This window comes from Prionailurus viverrinus, chromosome B1 (genome assembly GCF_022837055.1).
Source record: "Prionailurus viverrinus isolate Anna chromosome B1, UM_Priviv_1.0, whole genome shotgun sequence".
Taxonomy (NCBI): domain Eukaryota; kingdom Metazoa; phylum Chordata; class Mammalia; order Carnivora; family Felidae; genus Prionailurus; species Prionailurus viverrinus.
The window spans coordinates 31,220,453-31,231,560 of NC_062564.1; the positions used below are offsets into that span (position 1 = coordinate 31,220,453).

Below are 11,108 nucleotides of genomic sequence, written 5' to 3' on the forward strand. Positions count from 1 at the left end.
GCAAGTCATTTAATCTCTTTGCAAATTGTCAGAAACCTTTACAGGAGGAAGACTCAGGGAAGACACAGTTCAGGAATCCTCATGAACAAAATGGCCATTGAAAAGGTAAGAGAGGGTGGCAGAGTGGCATATCGATTAAGAGTGATGAGCAGTGGGTGTTGTATGGCTGCGATGAATCACCGAATTCTACTCCTGAAACCAGTACTGCACTGTATGTTAAACTACCTAAAATTTAAATTAAAAAAAAAAAAAAAAGAAAGAAAAGAGTGTGGGTTGAGTCAGACTATCTGAGTGGCAACCATTTTATCATCCACAAGATGACATAAAAACTGTAACTATCTTTATGGTTTATGGTGGGGCTTAAATACATTAGTGAATGTCAGGCACTTAAGGCTGGTGTCCATAAGCAGTAAGCGATGGTCCTCATAGCAAGGGATGCCACCTTTTTAGTGAGGGTAGTGGAGAACAGGTCCGTCTTTGCTCTCTTGAAGGAACTAGGAAAGTAGGTAAAGTGTGCTACCTAAGGGCTAATAGGAATCTAAAAAACACGACGTAGAGCCGTCAGTTTCCTGGCAACACAACCAAAGCGATTCCCTCCCACCTCTGATTTCCGTCTGTTCTTGTGGATCTGCTGTGTGTGGTCTCGTCTTAACGTGCACAGAGGTTTAATGTTTTCAAGGGTGTGAGCTATGAAATTCAGTACATTACTACCTCAAAGTTTATAGAAACCTGGTCCTTTGATATCGACACGTCTTAATAATATATCTAGACATGAATACCTCTCAAAACAAAGTAATAAATACCAGGGAAGTCTCCTTCCCCAGCAAGTGAGCTGGGGAAGAGTTACCTCATATGCCCACTGATAATGAACCTCTTCATCACCATTTTGATCCCCTAAAGTGCAGAAGGAACTGGGGAGATGGCATACAGGAACTACCTAGTATCACGGAATAATAAACACTGAGTCGCCGTTGTCACTTACCTTTTCCAGTCTATTTCCTTGGGTTGCAGACCCTGACGTGGCCCAGACTCACATGACAACAGGCGGGGCCAGGCCAGGAGCTGCAGTGTCCACACACTGATTGAAATGATTAATGGAAGTGTATGTGTGTTTCACTGAGTTCCAACTAAGGGATTTATGACTGGCACTGAATTTAACACTGTAACTTATTTGAAATTGCTTATCATTTTACAGTGTGTCACATAACTAGATAGCATCAGTCACTCAACTGAGGATATAATAAATCCATTTTATTGGTTTTGTTGGAGGTTTTTGTTTTGTTCGTTTCGTTTTCCCTTTCGTGCTGGGAAGAAAAATGTTTTCCTTCGTTTCGTTTTGGTTTGTTTTTCTGACATGGTTCACTTTTATAGCAGAAAACATCCAACAAATTCCCACAGAGAATTCAGGTGCTTATTTGACATTGATGATTGTAAGTGCAGTTGAGTAATTTTAACTTTATTAACTACAAGATAAATTTATAAACAGAATTCCCATTAGCAATTCCTATAATGTATCAATTCAGGGAAGCAGCCATTACTGGAACCTTGAAAATAACATGACTTTTCCCCCCACCTTTACCTCCCCCATCACCAGTTCAATGAGCGGGATTGTAGGTGGGGTGGGGGCAGGCATGAGTCTTGGGAGCGTTCTCTGCTACCCTGTTGAGAAAAACAATGCAAGCTCCCTTTCTCTGGTTCTCTCATGTTCGGTGATTAGTCCTCCATACCCATAGACCTCCCGGGGTGTGCAAGCGTGGTTTTCACTATATAGACTGTTCCAGCCAGATCTGTGATTCTTCTGTGCCAGCCTCCGGGCAGATAATTCAACTCAGCCCTCTGTTCTGCAGTGGGGACCAATTACATCAAATTCAGAGGCAGGAGTAAAATGCCCCATTTTCTCTCAGGTTCAAGCCATATCTTTCAGTCAAGGATTGGCAACAGCAAAACCGATATTTTGATCCCCCTCCCGTCCCCCACAAGCACCCAACCATTTGCTGGGTCGTGTTTCTTCTCTACCTATTGCCAGCCACAGAGAGAAAGTCATCATTAACTGGGACTCATGCTCTCATGACACGATATGATCAGTTTGCTCAATCCCAGGCACCAAGCAGAATCCTTGCCATTAAGGTCAGCAGCAGAGAAATGCCAGTTGACCACATGACCTGCCATTTGAGTGGAAACAACAACAACAACAACAACAACACAACACTACTCTAATGCAATCGATTTCAGTTATTGTGTCTTGATGTTAATTATCTGAAACAGCAGAAAATCAAATGTTATCCTAATTTCTACTCAGAACCGAGACAGGAGTCAGATCCCATACAAGGAACATTGACCCAAAGCCGGAGAAACAGGCACAAAATCACTAATTGACCTCCACTGAGGGGGGAAAAAGAACGACAGAACATTCTTTTCTCTTTTGTAATTTTTCTCTCTTGAGTTTTCTTTCTCGGTTTTCGGAAGAAGCGTCCTCAGATGGGATATTAGTGCTTTTTAATTTTAGATGAGAATGAGTCACTTCTTTTTGGAAAATGGCTCCAGGCCATGCACGATTCCATTTCAAGATTTTGGATGGCTCTGTTGAGGTCTTCAGGCAACTGGCAACCCACTCAGCAAGGATTAGTGTCTTGCCCAATGTCACGCCCTCTAAGTTGCCACAGGCGTGTCACAAATATACTCAATAGACCCAGGTCAGCACTGGCAAGATTTATTATTTTTATTATTTGTACCATTTACTTGAAGGCACTGTTTATTTTACTGGGAACGGGAACTATTTACATTTCGCCAGTTCTATTAGTTTCTTGGGCTGCCATAACAAACTACCACAAACTCGGTGGCTTAAAACAACCAAAATTTATTCTCTCACAGTTCTTGAGGCCAGAAGTCCAAAAATCAACGTGCCCGCGGGGGCGTGCTCCCTCTGAAGGCTCTGGGGAAGAATGCTTCCTCGCTTCTTTCAGTTCCAGTGGCTCCAGGCATTGTTTGGCTTATGGTTCCAACCCTCCAATCTCTGCTCTGTCTTCACATGGCCTTCGTCGTGTGCTCTTCCTTCCTTACTCTTGTTTTATAAAGGCACCTGTCAGTGAATTTATGGTCCACTTTTAGCCATGTTGTCGTCGTCAAGAGATCCTTAATTACATCTGTAAATATCCTTTTTCCAAACAAGGTCACATTGACAGGTTCCCAGTGGACATGCCTTGGTGGGTCCCATTCAACACACCATGCCAGCTGTGTAAGGAGAAGATGTGGAAAAGTGAGTTAGCTGGCCCTGTATTTCTGATGTATTTCAATGATTTTGAACCCCACAGAGAGCGCACTGCCTTTCTGAATCTTCCCAGTTGGCCCCATCCCAAATCTACCTCTTGGCTGGGCAAATCTTGCACTGATTTAAGAAAGAGACACTTGAGGAGGAGATCCTACCATGGCATTCTGTGCATCCTGCCTTTCCCACAACTCCCTGGTTGAGTGTTCATTAAATGTCTCATGAAACTAAACTAGTATGACAACCTCGTCCATTGTCCTCCCCAGGTAAAACCACCATGCTGTTTAACCTCAACACTCACCTTCCCACACCTATTCCCAAGTGTAGACCAAAGTACCGACTGACCTCATACAGCATTCACGACTGCCAACAACAAACGGACATGGAACACAGATCAGCAATGCTACCTTGTTTTCTAAGTATGCTTTCCAGGACAATATTATATACCTTCACTGTCCACAAGAATCCCTCCCCCAACACTCCTAGTTGTCGATCTTACTTCTCACTGTATTGATAATATTGAAACAGTCTTTCCATTCTGAAATGTACCACCTCTTTTCTTACCCGGACACTATTCCTTTCAGCTAGCTTCTCATAACCCCTTCCGAAGGACCTCACTGCTGCAATTAGCCCTTCTTTCAATCAGCTCTCTCTCCTCGGAGCATTCCTACCTCCAAGAATCAATCCTACTAGTGTTCAAGTATATTCTCGTAGCTCCAGTACCTATGAATAAACTCTCTCTTGGCCCCAAAGTTCCCTTCTATTTTGTGTCCTTTTCTCCACTCCCCTTTTCAGAAATTCTTGTTTTGTTTTTAATTCATTTTCCTCAAATTTCATTTCCCATTACCCTATGGGCATTATCCACATAAGAACCTCAATTCCCCTTTATGCCATCAATTTCACTGACCATCTCTGTATCCTTAGTTTCCTTAACTTTTATTTGAGCAATTTCCTGTATTTTGCAGGTTTCTGCACATTCTTTATAGGTTTCATCTTCTTCATCGTACCAGTAACTTCCTTTTTTTGTTGTTACATCTAATTTATGCAGAGATAAAATCCTACGGCCAATATACCTACCTCAGTTTTCCATTTGGGGGACTTGGTTTTAAAAAAAAAACAAAACTTGGTGGACTGCTAAATTATGCATGAATCCATTTTGGCAACAGCATTGAAATATTCCTCTGTCGTATAAAATCTACATATCATACAGAATGGTCACTGGGTTTTAGAATCTATTAGAGTGGTGAAAATGATCTTAAAAATTGGCAGGACATTTGTTTCCTGTAGAAGTGATTGGAGCATGACCTTTTGTACAAATCATATCGTTAAGTTATTTCCTTGGAGCAAGAGCTTCTAAATATATCTCTAATGGTGCACATTTGTATGACCCTTTATAGTTTTCAAGGAAATTTCATATCCATTACTTTATTTGATCCTTACAATAGCCCTGTAAGATACTGGTATTTATCTAATTTTCACAGACAGGAAGAATGAGGCTTCTAGAGTCTGTATGACTCACCCAACACCCTCCACCTAGTGCTCAACTTAAACCCATGGCCATTACCCCAGTGGCTCAACCTTGAGTGCACAAGAGAATCACCAGGGAGCTTTCAGAAATCTCAACACCCAGGCTGCACTCAACACTAATCAAATCAGAATCTCTGGGGTGAGATCAAGGCACTATTATCTTTGAAAACTCTCCAGGTAATTTTCGCATGCAGCTAAGTTTGAGAAGCAGTACTTCAGCCCCTCGTTTCTGTAGCACTACCGTCACTCCAGTTCAACTCCCGCTTGCTGTCATCTTGAAGACAGATCTTTTACTGCCGTTTAAAGGGGAAGATGACTTTCTTGGGATCGAGTTTCTTGCAACGCAGATATCAGCCTTTTATAAGGGGGAAAAAAAGAAGGAACCATGTCAGTCACTTTAGATATGTAATTTTCTCCCAAGTCTCTGACGGATGTGTCTACATCTGGATTGATCGGAAGATAAACAATGCCAAAAAGGGGTGTAGTGTGATTTGTGGGAAGTATCAAAACATTTGAACCTGCCTTGTAGGTTTGTGCACATCGTATGGATATTCATGCTCAAATTTACATTCAAACGTCTCAGGGATGCCATCAGCTTCTTATTCTTTCTAAAGGAATTATAACGTTGGCTCTGATATTGTGGCTCGTTTGTTTCTTTTTAATAGCTGGGGATAACCTTGGAATGGCTTGGGAATGAGCTTAAGTATCTTAACACTTGTCCTAGGAATGTACCCTACATATGTAAGGTCTGACAACTATTGATTGTAAAATTATTTTTACACCTCTGCCCTCTGAGGCTGCATTGGAAAAGGGCAATTGTTCTGCTGTGACAATGAAATGGCTCTGTTCCTAAGCATGCACTGGGGAGACGCAATGTTGGTAAAATGTTAACTGGCAGCATACTGAAGTTTTTCAATTATTAAGAGAGCATTTTCCTTGCAAAGTTAGGCCATGAATAAAAGGTAAGTAAAAGAGAAATATCTCCAGAGTCCAAGTACATTTCAAGGCTCATGGCAATATGATTGAAAGAAGAAGATAGAAACTGAATTAAAAATGATGATCCTTACATCACTTCTTAAGAATACCAGGTTACATTGTTACATTACATTCTGAAACCATTGCCTCAGTTTGCCATATGTAAAAATGGGGATCCACTTCTGAAACTTTATATAAAGTCTGGAGATTTTGTTTCTTCAGCACACGAGGAGCAGAATGAAATCAAATTTTTTGTATACGGTTTAAGTGAAATACATTCAATTACGATCATTTTGGTGACTGATTATAAGGCAGCTGTTGGAGACTAAGGCTCCGACCAGTTGTTTGTCTCTAAGAATTACACTAACCAAACAGACAACTTCTTCAGGAATGCTGTTTCCACCAGATGAACGCCCAGCTCAAGAACATGATTTCCTGTTGCATCGCATGAAGTCAAAATTCTTCACTCTAGTTTCTAAGGCACCATATCCCTGCAGCTGTTTCTTCCTGTTTCCCAGCAGGCACTCTGTTCCGGTCAGGCTACTTTCTCTGTGTCACCCCACCCACTTCCCTGCTGATCCCAGATCTGTGTCTTTGTGCATGCTGCCTTCTCCACTACAGTACCTTCTCTCTCCTCTCCACCTGAGGAAAGCAGTCTTTCTTCAAGGCACAGCTCAGTTCACGTCACTTCTGTGACACCTCTTCCAGGTGCTCTGGACCTCGCCAATTCCCTCAACCTTCATTATCTATGCAAAGTACAACCATGACTGCATATTCTCCTGGTCCTTGCACTAAGAATTTTCTAGTACGTGCAGGACCCTTGCTCTGAGGTACCAAGAAGAATGCATACAGATGCCCCATGTTGAGAAGTCAAAGCCCATAGTGCATACGACAGACACTATGTTTCCTATATAAGGGCAGGGACAATAGAGCTTGTGTCCAGGTAATGTTTCTGTTACCACTTCAAAATGGAAGGAGTCCCTGAAGTAGATTTTTAAATGTTGGTGTGGTCGGCTGACCTTTTGTTGTCCAGAAAATATGTTGGACTCAACCTTCCTCAAAGAATAATCCATCTTTAAAATTCTGTGACTGGTTATCTTTTTACTGAACAGATGGACTTGTCCATTGATTTAGCACCATGTTGACATTATTAAATTCAATTAAACAAACAGGTTGGTCCATGGTGTCCTTTTCTTCTCCCTGTGCACTTCTCTGAGTGACATTGTCCATATGTAGAAATGGCATGCCACGATCTCAACTGACATGTGAATTATGGCCTATTGTGGATTATTAGCAAATAGTCCAGGCTGTTCCTATCTCAACCCATCCTCCTTTTGTGATTCAGTATAGTCACCAGGGTGTGAGGAAACCACTACTGCTTGGCTCTGTTTTCTCCCCAAATCTGAGGTGACACTTCTTCTCCTGCTCCATACAACAACCTTTCAAAGCTACCATGTTTCTGCAAGGCAGGGGGGACCCTAGCTTCTATCTCCACTGTGAAATTCAATCAAGGATAATCCGTGCCCAAATGGACCTGGTTTCTCAAGGGTGTAGCTCAGAGATGCTTATGAAGTAAGTTTCTCCCTGCCTCCAGCCCACTCTGCCCTACACTCTGTCCTCCAAGAGTAGGTTACAATTGATAGGTTAGAGGTTCTGAATCACTTCGGGAGATTTTGTTTGTTTCGTAGCAGCTTTATTGACATATAATTTGTATAGTATATAATAATTCATTTATTTAAAGATTAGAATTCAGTGGCCTTTAGTCTTTTCACAGAGCCATGTACCCATCACCATGATCAATTTTAGAACATTTTCACCATTGCAGAAACAAACTCCAAACCCTTTGGCTATTACCATTCCAATCCCACCCTAAGCCCCAATCCTTCTCAGCCCTAAGCAACCACTAATCCACTTTCTGTCTCTATAGATTTGCTTATTCTGGATATTTTATATAAATAGGATCACATAACATGTGGTCTTTTGTGACGGACTTCTTTCCGTCAGCATAATGTTTTCAAGTTTCATCCACACTGAAGCATGCATTGTACTTCATTCCTTTTCATAACTAAATAATATCCTATTATATGGATATGCCACATTATATCTACCCATCCATCAACTGATGGGCATTTGGTTTGTTTCCACCTTTTAGATATTGCAGGTCATGTTGCCATGAACATCTGTGTATTAGCTTTTATGTGAACTTAAGTTTTTAATTCTCTTGCCTATATATCTAGAGTAGAATTACTGAGTCAAATCATAACTCTATGTTTCACTTTTTGAGGCATTCCCAGACTCTTCCAAAGTGACTCCACAATTTTACATCTCTACCAGCAATAGACAAGAGCTCTGATTTCCCCATATCTTCACCAACATTTATTGTGATCTGACTTTTTGATTCTAGGTGCCCTACTGGGGTGAACTTTCCTATTTTGATTTTGATTTGCTACTTGAGGGCTGATGACGGTGAGCCTCTTTTCATGTGCTTGTTGACTGTTTGCTTATCTTCTTTGAAGACGTGCCTATTCAGGTCCTTTGCTCCATTTCAATTGTGTTATTTGTATTTTTATTATAGATATGATTTTTAAGTATTTTCTCCCATTCTATGGGAAATAGTCAGTTCCTCATCTTTGGGTTTATAGAATAGTCCAGCAAACTTCTTTCCCTACCCTTGATTTTAAATGCCAGTAGCAATCTTTCTAGTCATTTTGATAACCCAAAATACTCCCATGTAGTTCCAAGTCATGTTTTTAAGACAGTATGATTCCCAAATCCCCAAATATTATGTTTTCAGCAAGGATGACTGTATCCCCTAAAGTCCTCACTTAAATTTCTAACTGCCTATGCCATTGAACCAGTCCACGTATAAATCCCACAGGCACCTAGACACTCAACACGTCCCCTTCTCCTCTCTGGTTTCCTTACCAAGACACCGTCCACTGTGCATTCTACCATCCACCACCGTTCTCCATCTCTCTTCCTGCTCTCCTCCAACTCAATCGCCATGTTCTGTTGACTCCACCTCCTAAAAATCTCTTCACTTCATTCTTTCAAAGCCGTGGTCACTAACCTTTACCTGGGGGGGCTGTTGCAATAGCTTCCAATTGTTTTCCCGCTTCGGTGGCTTCATTGTCCAATCCAGAGTGACTTTTCTAAAAGGAAAACCCGATGAAGTGTACTTCCTGTTGAAATCTCTTCACTGGCTTTTTATCATTCTAGTGGCTCTGCCCAGCTGGTGGTTTGAGAACACTTAGGGATTTGATGGAAGGGTTCTGGAAAGGTCATGTCATTCACAACAGTGCCACCTGTTCCTTTCCAGTTTTATCAGTCAGTTAATAGAGTAGGAAAATTTCTCAAAACTAAGCAAAAAATAAATCAATGATTTTAAATATTTTTCCCCTTTAAAGGGAACACTTTGCTAACTTCTCATTTCATATCAAGGGAGCAGGTGTGCTGTGGCCAGTGAATTTCAAAGTGAACAAACTCATATCTCACCCATATTATCACTCAACTGAATCTTACTAGCCAAGATGGTTTGAATTACTTTTTTTTTTTAACATTTTATTTTATTTTATTTTATTTATTTATTTTTTAATAGATTTTTTTTTTAAACTTTTTTAACGTTTATTTATTTTTGGGACAGAGAGAGACAGAGCATGAACGGGGGAGGGGCAGAGAGAGAGGGAGACACAGAATCGGAAACAGGCTCCAGGCTCTGAGTCATCAGCCCAGAGCCCGACGCGGGGCTCGAACTCACGGACCGCGAGATCGTGACCTGGCTGAAGTCGGATGCTTAACTGACTGCGCCACCCAGGCGCCCCGAACATTTTATTTTATTTTTGAGAAAGAGACAGAGTGTGAGTTGGGGAGGGACAGAGAGAGAGGGAGACACAGGATCCAAAGCACAAAGCCAGGTGTGGGGCTCGAACTTAGGAACTGTGAGATCGTGACCAGAGCCGAAGTCAGATGCTTAACTGACTGAGCCACCCAAGGACCCCTGTTTGAATTACTTTAAATCGTAGTCTTAGAGTTTTTGTATACATAATGGACCACTTATTAAAGAAAGCAAAAAAAAAAAAATACAATGTCAAAATTCAAGTTATGAGAAGAATAAAAATGATAACGATTCTGCAATCTAATCTCAAATTGATCCTCACCAGATCTGTGGCTTGTTTAAATTACAGTTTGCAGCTGATTGAAATTTTTTTTTCAAAAAAAAAGTAAAAAGAAGAAATATAGTAATGAGTATATTTAAATTGACCATTTATTGGATAAGAATAACACACAATGTTATCTAAGACCGTAAGTGAGACACAACAACCTAACATCTCCTGTCTCATCATGTAGAAACAAAAAATAAAACAGTTGTTTTTTTAACCCTTGGTCAAGAAGACAGTTTTTGTCAATTTTTAAAGCATCAGTAAGTAATTACATTTTAGTATACATGTTAGTACACATTCCGTTCCCAAACCAAAACAACTTTGCCATTTCTGATTTATTTGTCAACAAATTATGCTTTTCTTACACAATTAATACAAAGTAAATCAAATCATACAAACCATTGTTAATGGGAAGAAGACAGATTTTGTCTTCGAGAGAACTATTGTTAAAATTATATTTTAGGAGAGCTTTACAGATCTAGAAGAGGCAACAGTGAACTAGATTGCATGTCTCTCTGGTAGGCAAAAAAGAAAAAAAAGATGAGGGGTGAGAACCCACCCAAGCCTCCTCTTTTCCCAAAAACTCACAGAAAATTCCAGTTTCCTTTACACCATGCTATCAAAGGCTGACCTCATACGGAAAAGTGGTTTAGGCACTAGTTGCCTCATTCAATTTACACTTAAAGGATATAAATGCAGAAGGTTCTGCATTCAGTGTAAGAGAGTGAACTCCTAACTAAATCGGTCTCCCACAAATAGTAGCATAAACTCCGGTCAGAGAGACAATACAATCACTTGAGGTTTGGGAAAACTTCACAAAGTCAGGGAGACTCGGGGCCCCACACGAGCTAGTCCGCCCCACCTTGCCCATCTGATTTCTTTTCACTCTCCCTCTGTGCTCGTTCTTCTCCAGGCATTACCGCCGTGCCCACCCGAAACCCTCTCCCCCATATGTGCTTGCCTCGCTCACATTCTCTGCATCATCTCACGAGCCCTTTCCTCACCATTTGGTAACAAATAACAACCCTCCAACCCTCTGCCTGGCCAGGCATCCTGCCACCTTACCCTGCTTTATCCTTCTCCATAACACCTGCGACCATCTGACATACCGCATATATTTGTTTATTGTCCCTTTTATCCGTGCATGCTTACTAGGATGCAGGGTTCATCCGAGCACCATG

General features: G+C 41.1%; 1 pseudogene; it reads right to left on the minus strand.

The window, feature by feature from the left end:
- LOC125164736 (5'(3')-deoxyribonucleotidase, cytosolic type-like) overlaps positions 1-8,773 on the minus strand; it is a 52,195-nt pseudogene extending 43,422 nt beyond the window's left edge.
- Positions 8,774-11,108: the final 2,335 nt, after the last annotated feature.